Genomic DNA, 11,579 nt, shown 5'->3' with positions numbered 1-11,579 from the left:
TAATACTTATATCTCCTCAAATTCTACCTCATGCGATAGCATGGGTTGATGGACTAGTAATTACCAAATACAAACGAAAATGCTACAATGGCCAAATTCAAAAAAAAATCATGAACTAAACAAGGCCCTAGGGTTGTACTGAGTCAAAACATTTTTTAAGCTTGACCGCATATATAGATAAAACACTAATAATGCTTCAATGCTTGTGACATAAGATTAGGTAGAACATTAAATTTATTTGTACACTATAGTTTTTTGGATCATATATATTAGTACTCATTTCTTTGTAACTGGTTAATTCAACTTAAGAATATTTGTCTTAAGATAACTTTAGAAGTTGACTTATCAGAGACAAATGGGTTGATTTATTCCTATGGGATGGAGTACTAATGTTAGCAACACCTACTAATTTTTATTATAATCGTTTGTTTGGGCTTGCTTGCTTGGCAGAAAAGACATATCATTCACTCAAGCTCAAACCAACAGCCTCCTTGATCAAGGCCTTGTTTAACTCATGAGAAATTTTGTAAAATTTTTTAGATTTTTCATCACATCGAATCTTGTGGCACATGCATAGAACATTAAATATAAATTAAAAATAACCAATTACATAGTTTGCCTGTAATTTATAAGATGAATCTTTTAGACCTAATTAGTCTATAATTAAATAATATTTATAAAATACAAAACGGTTTTCATTTTATATTTTTTTTGCAACTAAAAAAATTTTTGGGAACTAACAAGGCCTAACAAGGCGTGGCTCGCTTGGCGGTTCACAGCGCTTGATGCCTATAGCTGCTTGCCACCTGCCAGCCTTGAGAGGCTACACAAAGGTCAGATGATCGAGCTCCATCCTTCGCACTGGGAGGCGCTTTCGTGCATGGACGGAGACGTTTGTCATCCTCACGACCTCAGCTCGCGTCAAATCAGTGGACAGTCTGCAATAACGAACGAGCAGTACAGTAAATAGTAAAATAAAAGATTACAAAAATTTGAAGTTAGAGCCGTGTGTCCCCGTTTTACCCAGCAGGACTTGCAACGGAACAAACGGAATTTAATCTTGCAGGAGAGGCTGGACCGTTGCTTTTTGCTTGTATAAAGAACTTGTGTTCATGAGGTCCCGTAGTTCTCCGATGTCCGATCCTATCATCGTATACGTACTACAGTACTCATGTACTATCATGCCAATGCTAAAGTCTACTGAGATGCAAACAAAGGCACTCAAGTTTGTGTGGTCTTTTTCCTTTGCGCTATGTGGAGACGGATGTTTCACTAGTAGTCACGGGACAGGCAAAACGTACAAGGGCGCATATATATGGCCTTGTTTAGTTTGCAAAATTTTTGGCTTTTGGCGCACTTTCGTTTTTATTTGACAAACATTGTCCAATCACGAAGTAACTAGGTTTAAAAGATTCATCTCACAAATTACAGATAAATTATGCAATTAATTTTTATTTTCATCTATATTTAATGCTCCATGCATACGAACAAAGATTCGATGTGACGAGAAATCTTAAAATTTTTTGCGAACTTAACAAGGCCATATGTTGTTGTTTTGGTCGTAACTGCAGTCGGTGAGGGTACAAACAGAACGAGCTGCATACTCTGTTGGCTCCTATAGTGTCTTTTGAAAGAAGCACGAGTGCACGACGCAGAGAGATTCTCGATCACAATGCAAGCTCTGAGCAGAAAGATTTTGTGCCTCCGGAAATTCCTCTCGCCATGCATTGCCAATTCATGCAGCATCGCTTGCATGCACAGCACAGGGAGCTGGAGCTAGCAACACACTGTACGCAAATTTTCAATGGGGTGGGCAGGCATCAGAAGGTCTCTCGAGGAATGTAGCAGTATGAACTGGAACGGGAAGAGAGGCACTGACGCAGCCAGGCAGCCATGGAGGCACTCTGACACACACGCCTGGACGCCTGGCCGCTGCGCTCTCGGCATCCATCCTTCCCTGGACCTTTGGTTTGCCTACTTGTAGAAGCAACGTTGCCATAAAAGCTGCGTAGAAACCAAAGTTTTGGCTGCGGCTCCGCGGCAGGCGGCAGGCGGCATCGCAGCCGGAGGCAAAAATACAAAATTTTGCAAGATTCCCCGTCACATAGACTAACTATTCTCAAAAGATTCGTTTCGTAAATTTCGACCAAACTGTATAATTAGTTTTTATTTTCGTCTATATTTAATACTTCATGCATGTGTCTAAAGATTCGATATAATGGGAAATCTTGAAAAATTTTGGGTTTTTGGGGTGGAAGTAAACAAGGCCCAAATACTTGATCAATTTTAGAATAGTTTATCTTAGAGCAAACTTCGGTCCCTTGTTTTTAGGAAGTACGTAGAGAGTACATAAACAATCAACCATCCCGCATTCATATGTATAAGTATAGTTATTGGATGAATTTCAGTTTTTACTCGCTCCATCCTAAAATATAAATATTTTCGTCTGTCCAAAATCAAACCATAGAAGTTGTATAAGAACTACGGAAAAAGGAAAATAGTACTTATGATACCATATATGGAAATGAATAGATATATATAAGATATATTTTCATAGGTTAATTACTTCAAGGTATACAATATTATGATAGCTTATGAATATTTATACGTTACACTTTTTTGTGCCCTAGAATTTAAAATTATTCTCTATAAATTTGGTTCAACTTTATTTAGTTTAGAGCTTGTTCGATGGAGTTAGGAGAAGCAACCTTTTGCACTTCCGGCTCCGACTCCGGTTCCTCTACTGTTTAGAAAAACGCTCTTAGTAGAAAAAAAAATTATTTGGTACGGCTCCAAAAGCTGTTGCTAGAGCTCTGGATGGAACCATGCAATATAGGTCCGTAATTTTGAAAAAGACCAAAAAAAATTAGTTATGTTTTGGAACGCGGTGCAGACTTTTCGTTTTCTATTATGGATGTAAAAATCCCATGTTTTCTTAATATATATATTTATAATCATTAGATTATTGACCCTCCCGATTTGTAGGCATTTACTCTATTTCAAAAAATTCCTCTGAAAAATACTCTCAGCCTTGCATATCCTCGTGTATCAGGTGAGGGCAAATGTGTCTTTTAATGAATGAGATGAGGAAAAATCCTAAAAAAACTAGGTGCCGATTTTCTTCTGAACTATAAGACATCTTGCAGGTTTTTTCTATCTGGATTTTAAAACCTCAAGAGTATTCAACTTTCTCCAACAACCTCGATTCCAAATACAATACTCATCGTCATTTAAGTAGAGCAGTATAGGCAAATGGTTTGATACTCATTTTTGTCTTCTCCGACAATAAGATTCAAAAGATAACTCTTTCTATAAATGGGTAGAGAGCAGATACTAAGGCCTTGTTTAGTTCTGAAAAGTGAAAAGTTTTCGGTAGTGTAGCACTTTCGTTTGTTTGTGACAAATATTATCCAATCATGGACTAACTAGGATCAAAAGATTCGTCTCGTGATTTACAGCTAAACTGTGTAATTAGTTTTTGTTTTCGTCTATATTTAATGTTTCATGCATGTGCTATAAGATTCGATGTGACGGGGAATCTTGAAAACTTTTTTGTTTGCAGGGTGAACTAAACAAGGCCTAAGATTTAAATTTGGATTAGTCTCTACTAACACTTAAACTAAGTCTTCTATATAAGTACTTTGTTAAAGATTCATTTTAAATTTAGGTGCCACAATGGTTCTCCTGTTTGAGACAACCTTGGTGCACGCTAACAAAAACAGTGGATCTCCCTATTTAACGGCTATAGGCCTAAATCGATCCTACATAGACATGATATGTACGTCATCCGTGTATGAAAAAAATTAATTTTTAAAATCTGTGCGAAGTGATTTTATAGAAAAGAGTAATAACATCTAGAACATAAAAATATGCATCTTATAAAAATATGTTATATTTAAAATCTAACAAAACTAATTTAATATTATAAATCTTAGTATTTTTTAGAAAAATTAGTCAAAGCTTAAAAGAATTTAATTTAAAATAACTCTAGTAATTGATTTTTCGTGGAAGGAGGATCCAGCAACCTATCGATCGGTCCATGAGTATGTACATGCACGTACAATAGTGAGTAGTGAGGATTTGCGAATTGGTATGGGCATGTTTGATAGAGTTCTAAACAGCTCCAAATAAAAAAAAAACAGCTTCCTTCTTATTTTTTCTAGCTAAACGCCTTAATTTTAGCAACTCTAGGTCCACAAAAAACATGGAGCTAACTCCCAACTCCACAAAATCCACCGAGTGGTGGAGGGGGTGCTCTGCAATTGCTGGTTTCGTAGTCTGGCGTGGAGTTGAAGAAAATTACCCATCTTTGCCATACATTACAGAACATAACAATTTATTTCTTTTTTTTTTTGCACCCGACAGTCGACGTTTCCCATCCTAGAACCATCGTGAGAGTGCGCGACTCCAAGAGTCGCGCCGTCGTATGACTCCCATCCATCGCACGGGGTAGCGCCGCCACCCTCCTCGCCTCCTGCACCACTGTCGGGATGGCACGCCCTCCGCCTTCTCCACGGGCGCCGCCCCCTACTGGCCATCTCCCCTCCTCAAATCCTCCTTGAACCGCGCCAAGGGTCGGGCTTCCTCGACCAGCAACCCTAGGCACGACCATGGGCTCCTCTCCGAGCTTGGACGCAACGGCCGCCCTGGATGCACAAACCCATGGCGTAGGGGCCGGTTTGGGCGGCCATGGCGCTGGGGACGGCCATGTGCTTGACAGCACTAGCCATGTAGGAAATCCAAGGGCAAAAGAGAGAAATCCATCTAAATTAGTTGTTTGTGGAGCTGGAGTTGTTATCTTTTGCCAAACACATTTCTTTAGCATCAAATGGAGAGCACAACTCTATAGCTGCTACGTGGTGGAGCAGCAGCTCCAGAGTTGGTTTGGCTAGAGCTCTAGGGTTATACTTATATCTAGACTTTGTTTAGTTCCGAAATTTTTTAGATTTCGGTATTGTAACATTTTTGTTTTTATTTGACAAATATTGTCTAATCATGAACTAACTAGGCTCAAATGATTCATCATGTGATTTACAGGCAAAATGTGCAATTAGTTTTTGTTTTTGTCTATATTTAATACTCGATGCATATGTTGCAAGATTCGGTGTGACAGAGAACCTTGAAAATTTTTTTGGTTTTTGGGTAAACTAAGGCCCTGTTTAGTTTCCTACTCAAAAAATTTTCATCCATCCCATCAAATTTTTGGACACAACATTAAATATAGATAAAAAATAAACTAACTACATAGTTTGGTTGAAAATCGCGAGACAAATCTTTTAAGCCTAGTTAGTCCATGATTTGCCTTAAGTGCTATAGTAACCCACATGTGCTAATGACAGATTAATTATACTTAATAGATTTGTTTTCAGACGAGCTATTTAATTTGTTTTTTATTAGGCCTTGTTTAGTTGGCAAAAATTTTGGATTTTGGGTAATGTAGCACTTTCGTTTGTTTGTGGTAAATATTGTCCAATCATAGACTAATTAGGATCAAAAGATTCATCTCGCGATTTACAGGCAAACTGTGTAATTAGTTTTTGTTTTCGTCAAAATTTAATACTCCATGCATGTGTCCTAAGATTCGATGTGACGGGGAATCTTGAATTTTTTTAAAACTAAACAAGTTTTCTAAAAATATATCTCGACATTCTTCCCACACATCCGATGTGACATCTAAAATTTTTTTCATCTTCAAACTAGGGCCTAAACAAAGCCGTAGGCCTTATTTAGTTCACCCCTAAATTCAAAAAGTTTTTAAGATTCCTCGTCAATCGTCATATCGAATCTTGCGGCACATGCATGAAGCATTAAATATAGATGAAAACAAAAACTAATCACACAGTTTGTCTATAAATCACGAGACAAATATTTTGATTCTAATTAGTTTATGATTAGTAAAATAAAAATGAATAGCGAAATTCGAAATTTTTTACCAAGCCCTATACTAGGACCCTACCCTGTCCTGTCTTGTCGTCTTTGGGCCAGCTGCCGGCCAGAGCCGGACAGGCAGCTCCGGCCACGGCCAGAGCCGCAGCCAGGGCCGCCTGACAAGCGTATCTCCAACACTCCTGACGACCTGGAGTACGCGCAACCGTCGTGCCGCGCGTATTCACACACTCGGGAGTCGGGCGGGCGTGTAGCACGGCGTGCCAAGCAATGGTGCACCAGCCTACCACGCTCGTTGTCGTGCTGCGTGCGCCAGGCCTGTAGCTGCTGTTGCCGCTGCCACCTCCTACATAGTAGGTGTAGCTACGGGTACTACTATACGCGTAGACGCCGTAGACGCGCAGGAACGTCCTGCTGTATCTTCAGAGGCCGACGCAGGCGTATACGCAGCGTGATATCACGTCTTTCGGGGATAGTACAGTACAGGGGGGCTCTCCTGTCTCCTGAACCGTAGGCTTGTCCAGCGCTGCGGTTCGGGAGCGCAGCGCAGCGGCGACGAAGGATGCATTGACGCTCGCCTGCCGTCCTGGCCTTCCGCGCCGGCACAGCACAGTAGCCGGCAATGGATACAAGCCTGATGCCGTCCTGTCCAATGGAGGGAATTTTGCAGCGTCAGAGCTGGCTTCCATATGTGTACAGTAGCCAGTACTAGCCCGGAGGAAGCTTGTGCATAGCTGCATCTGGACTGCACCCACAGCCAGAAGCAGAGCAAGCTGGCATGCACTGTGTATAACGCTAATGTTCTCCTTGGCATGCACTGTCAGCATTCAAGAATTTAACTCTAGTAGTGTATGGATCCTTCAGTATATTACACCAGTCTTGTACACCAGCTGCGGGCTTACTCCAGTATATTACTGGTATAGCACTAGTAGCTTGTACCTTAAAAAAAGCACTAGTCTTGTCAAAGGTTGCATTGTACAGTGAATACGTAGTACTACTCCGTGTAGGCATCAAGCGTGTGCGGCAGTGTGGCCAGCTGGGCAGCGGCTCGAGCCTGGCGGCGAGATGCATATCCTTGCTACGGTCCCTAGAGTGCGCACATCCGTACATGCCTGCCCGCCTTGCCCTGCCCTGGCTACCCCCCTCCGAAAGAATCAAGGCCTTGTTTTCCTACCAAAAACCTAAAATAAAATTTTTCCATCGCATCGAATCTTTAAACGTATGCAAAGAGTATTAAATATAAATAAAAATAAAAACTAATTATACAGTTTAGTCGAAATTGACAAGACGAATCTTTTGAACCTAGTTAGTCCATGATTGGACAATAATTATCACAAACAAACGAAAAAGCTACAGGCTAACGAAATGTTTTGGTTGAGGACACGGCCCAACTTTGCAGCAACGAGTATACACGACGTCCATTCAACGTGAAAGAATCAATTTTGCAGCACCTCGCGCTTTGCTTCCCAGCGCTTGATTAATTACAATCAACGTGAAACGTTACTCCGCTGGAAAACACGAGCACGTACTCACTCTCCTACCATGATGATTACAGTGCTACTGCACACAGGGCTATCGTGGGAAGAAATGCCCTGGCATTCTCGTCGCGTGCTGTATTCCAGCGGAACACCGCCATGGACATACTATGCGGTACACCTCTAGTCATAAACACTGGACACACTCAGGCACCATCTTTTTCTAGACATGGTCGTCGACACAACTCTGTGTGAACATAAAAATCGAATCGAAAAAAAGTTCACGAACAGAGATGTCATGTATGTTTCGGCAATATCACGAGAAATACAAGTACAGTGCACTAGAGTACGCAACTCCTTGTCACTTCGGATATTTGACACTAAATTAAAGTATTAAATAGGTTAATTATAAAACTAATTACACAGATTGAGACTAATTTATAAGACGAATCTATTAAGTATAGATCCATAATTTAACAATATAGTGCTACAATAAACATATATTAATAATAAATTAATTAAGTTTAATAAATTTGTTTGTCAAAACTTATATAATTAATTTTATTATTAATACCAAACACCTGACGCGAGATCCGATGTGATACCCGATATAACATATTCTAAATTGTCATTTGATCCAAACACCCCGCAGACGTGGCAGTGGCAATGATCGCCTTCGTACATGCATCCATGTGCAGCAGCTAGCACCGTTGGCGCTAACAGGTGAGATAGGATATGGCAAGGGCATGCACGAACCATTTAATAGAAGCTATATATATGTCACACCCATATTTTAAGAACAAAATAGGATGCATAAAAGACTCATATGTGCCCCAGAAACAGTCGCACACATAAGTAGACAAATCTCAAATGTACCATTGCAGTGTTTATTACATAGCGGAATATATATTGAATCACATAGTCTCATATAAAAATGATAGTATAAAGTAAACAACGCTCTCGACGGAAGCTCCACACAGGGACACTGTTGACTGGTTGACTCCAAACCTAGTACTCATTACGGTAATCCTCATTCCAGTCATCTTCAATATCATATCCTGAGGTGTTGGGAAATTGCAAGAGTGAGCACATATCGTACTCAACAAGTATAACCAGGGGTTCATGAGGCTCAAATAGCTGACACTGGTTTGACTGCATTTAGCTTTTAATAGTGGATAGCATGTTCAAAATTAATTAGCAATTGTCAAGGTAGCAGAAATAATCAATTAATCCCATGATCAAATGTAAGCATAATTAACTCATAGCATAAACAATAATCAAATGAACATAATAACATAACAAGCTCATCGTCGTCGCAGCAAGAACCCCCAAGGCCGCTCATAACCGTGAGCACGGCTAGTATACCAGTTTCACACTCTGCAGAGGTTGTACATCTTTACCCATGAGTCATGATTTACCCCTTCGCCCGAGGTAGCTAATCTCTTAACCCCCTTCCTAGGGAGGTCGGCAGGGATCACTATGAAGCCTTTCAAAAGTTCGTCTAACAAGTTAGGGCCGCAAGGTTTCCTTTGCGCGCAGATATAGAGCCCCCCTTCCGATGGCACAATGACTCGCAGCCTATACTCATACAGACAGAGGCCACACTATACCCAAAACGGTTCAGCCCCTCCGCCCTTTCGGGTAACCTCTAACAAGCTAGAAAAGGTCTTCATACTGAGCTAAAGCCAGAGCCATTATAGCCCTCATGGTTGCACTGTTGTCCCGGTGATCACTTACAGACAAGATCTCATACAGTTATATGTGTCATTCTTTTATGTTCATTGCATAGCTATTAATCATCTTACAAGATCATGGATTATATCAAGCACTAGCACATCTACAACAAATGCACATCAAGTAGGTAGGCAAGGAATACAGGTAACAATCATCTATGATTTTGCTAAGGTCGACAAGGTGATAGCATGCATATGATATATATGTATTTATAAGTGGATAGGTAGCAAGGATGATCCCAAGTTATACTTGCCTTGCTCAAAGTTCTCCTGAGCTTGCTAGTCTTCAAAAGCTTGATCTTGATCACCAACGTACGGCTCACCGTCTAATCCCAAGCATCAATCAACAACACGCAATCCAACGTAGACAAACATACACGAAGCAAACAAGATATAATTAGAACAATACACCAAACAGTGGTAAAACCAGTATAAAAGTTTATCAAAATATTCTACGCAGCGCCATGATCACACAAACGTAAAGTTCACGAAAATCGGATTTAAAATGTGAAAGATATGAATTTTCTAAGATTTCCTATAGAGAAATAATTAATTTAATAGTACCAGGAAATTAAAAAGTTTCAAAACAGTGAATAAATACTACTAACATGTAGAGCGCGAAATTATGAATCTAACTAAATTTGAATGGATCAAATCGGATTTAAAATGAGTATTTTATAAGCAAAACAATTCCAATGGCAAATCTGTAAATAGTGAAAGCGTATTTCTGACTGAAACCGAGCTGTTTACGTTTTCCGAAATAGAAAGCGTATTCCCCATGGGCGCCAAGGGACGGCGGGTTTAATACCGAAAACTCCAGGGTCTCTTTAACAAGATTTACCCCGAAGGGGTAAGTTCTAATCTTGGCCGCTGATCCTCGATCTAACGGCTGGGAGCGCTCGGGGTAAACAAAGTGGCCGGCGGCCGGCCGGACCCAGGCGCCGGTGCGGTGGCGCCATGGCCGCCGCCGTGTTCTTCGCTGGCGCCACCAGGTTTCTCCTTTCCGTGCACCAAAATACAAAAGAAAAATGCCAGGAGACCGAGGAGCTCACCGCGGTCTCGACTAGGGCCTTTTTATCGGCCGAGAGGGGGCGAAGATCTCGCGCGGCGCGTGGGAACGGCTCGGCCTAGGCTAGATCCAAACCCGAGCTTGTGTAGGGCACCTAGAGTTCGATCTCGCGACACGGTGGGAAAACGGGGTGCGGGGCGAGTCCAGCACCCTTTATAGGGGCTTGGTGCACACGATTTGCCAAGAAATCCCGGTTATCACGGAATCGGTTTGGTAGTTGGTGTCCTGCTCGGCCACGGCGCGCAGGAAGAAGAAGAGCGCTGCGCGCTGGGTCCCACGTCGCAGTGAGAGAAGGGGCAGGGCCCAGCTGTCGGCCAGAGAGGGAAAAGGGAAGGGGGCGCGCCTGCTGCCCGGCTGGGCCGCGGCTTGCTGGGCCGCGGGGAGGGGGAATTGGGCCGCGCCCGGCCATGAGAGGGGGGAAAGGGGCAGGCCGGGGCCTGGTCTTCCAGGGAGTTTTCCCTTTTTTTTTTATTTTTTTTTTCAATTCCTTTTTCCAAAGAACTTTGAAACAAAATAATCACAATAAAACAGAACATACAATACAAAATAATTATGCTCCAGCGTGAATGCAAAACTCACGTTTCTAAACTTATGATAATTTTTATTTGCACAAAACTATTTATTTTGCTAGATTCAAATGCTCACACAAACTCTTAAATAAATCAAATTAATTCCTATTAATTGAAATTCACATTTTTGGGTGTTACAAACTCTACCCCCCTTAAAAGAATCTCGTCCTCGAGATAGAGCGGGGCTTACTCGAACAGATATGAGTATGATTTTCTCAGATCATCCTCTCTTTCCCAAGTTGCCTCTGCTTCCGAATACCGATTCCACTGCACTTTGCACATTCTAATGACCCGACTTCTGGTGACTCTCTCAGCTGTCTCCAAAATTCTGACCGGATACTCCTCATAAGTGAGATCACCTTTAACAGAAAGCTCTTCTAATGGTATTTGTTCCTCAGGTACACGCAAACACTTCTTAAGTTGTGACACATGGAACACATTATGCACACCAGATAAGCTTTCAGGCAATTCTAACTGATATGCTACCTCTCCACGTCTTTCCAAAACCTTAAACGGACCAACATACCTTGGAGCTAGCTTTCCCTTCATATTAAACCTCTTCACACTCCGCATAGGTGACACTTTCAGATAGACATAATCACCCACTTCAAAAGCCAACTCCCTCCTACGCGTATCTGCATAGCTTTTCTGACGAGATTGAGCAATTCTCAAGTTATCCCGAATAGTCCGCACTTGTTGTTCTGCATGTCTAAGCACATCTGTTCCAAACACCTGTGTTTCCCCTGTCTGATTCCAAAACAAAGGTGTCCTGCACTTACGACCATACAGTGCCTCGAACGGTGCCATCTTAAGACTCTGTTGATAGCTGTTGTTGTAGGAGAATTCT

This window comes from Sorghum bicolor, chromosome 6 (assembly GCF_000003195.3).
Source record: "Sorghum bicolor cultivar BTx623 chromosome 6, Sorghum_bicolor_NCBIv3, whole genome shotgun sequence".
NCBI lineage: Eukaryota > Viridiplantae > Streptophyta > Magnoliopsida > Poales > Poaceae > Sorghum > Sorghum bicolor.
This window is presented reverse-complemented; position numbering follows the sequence as displayed.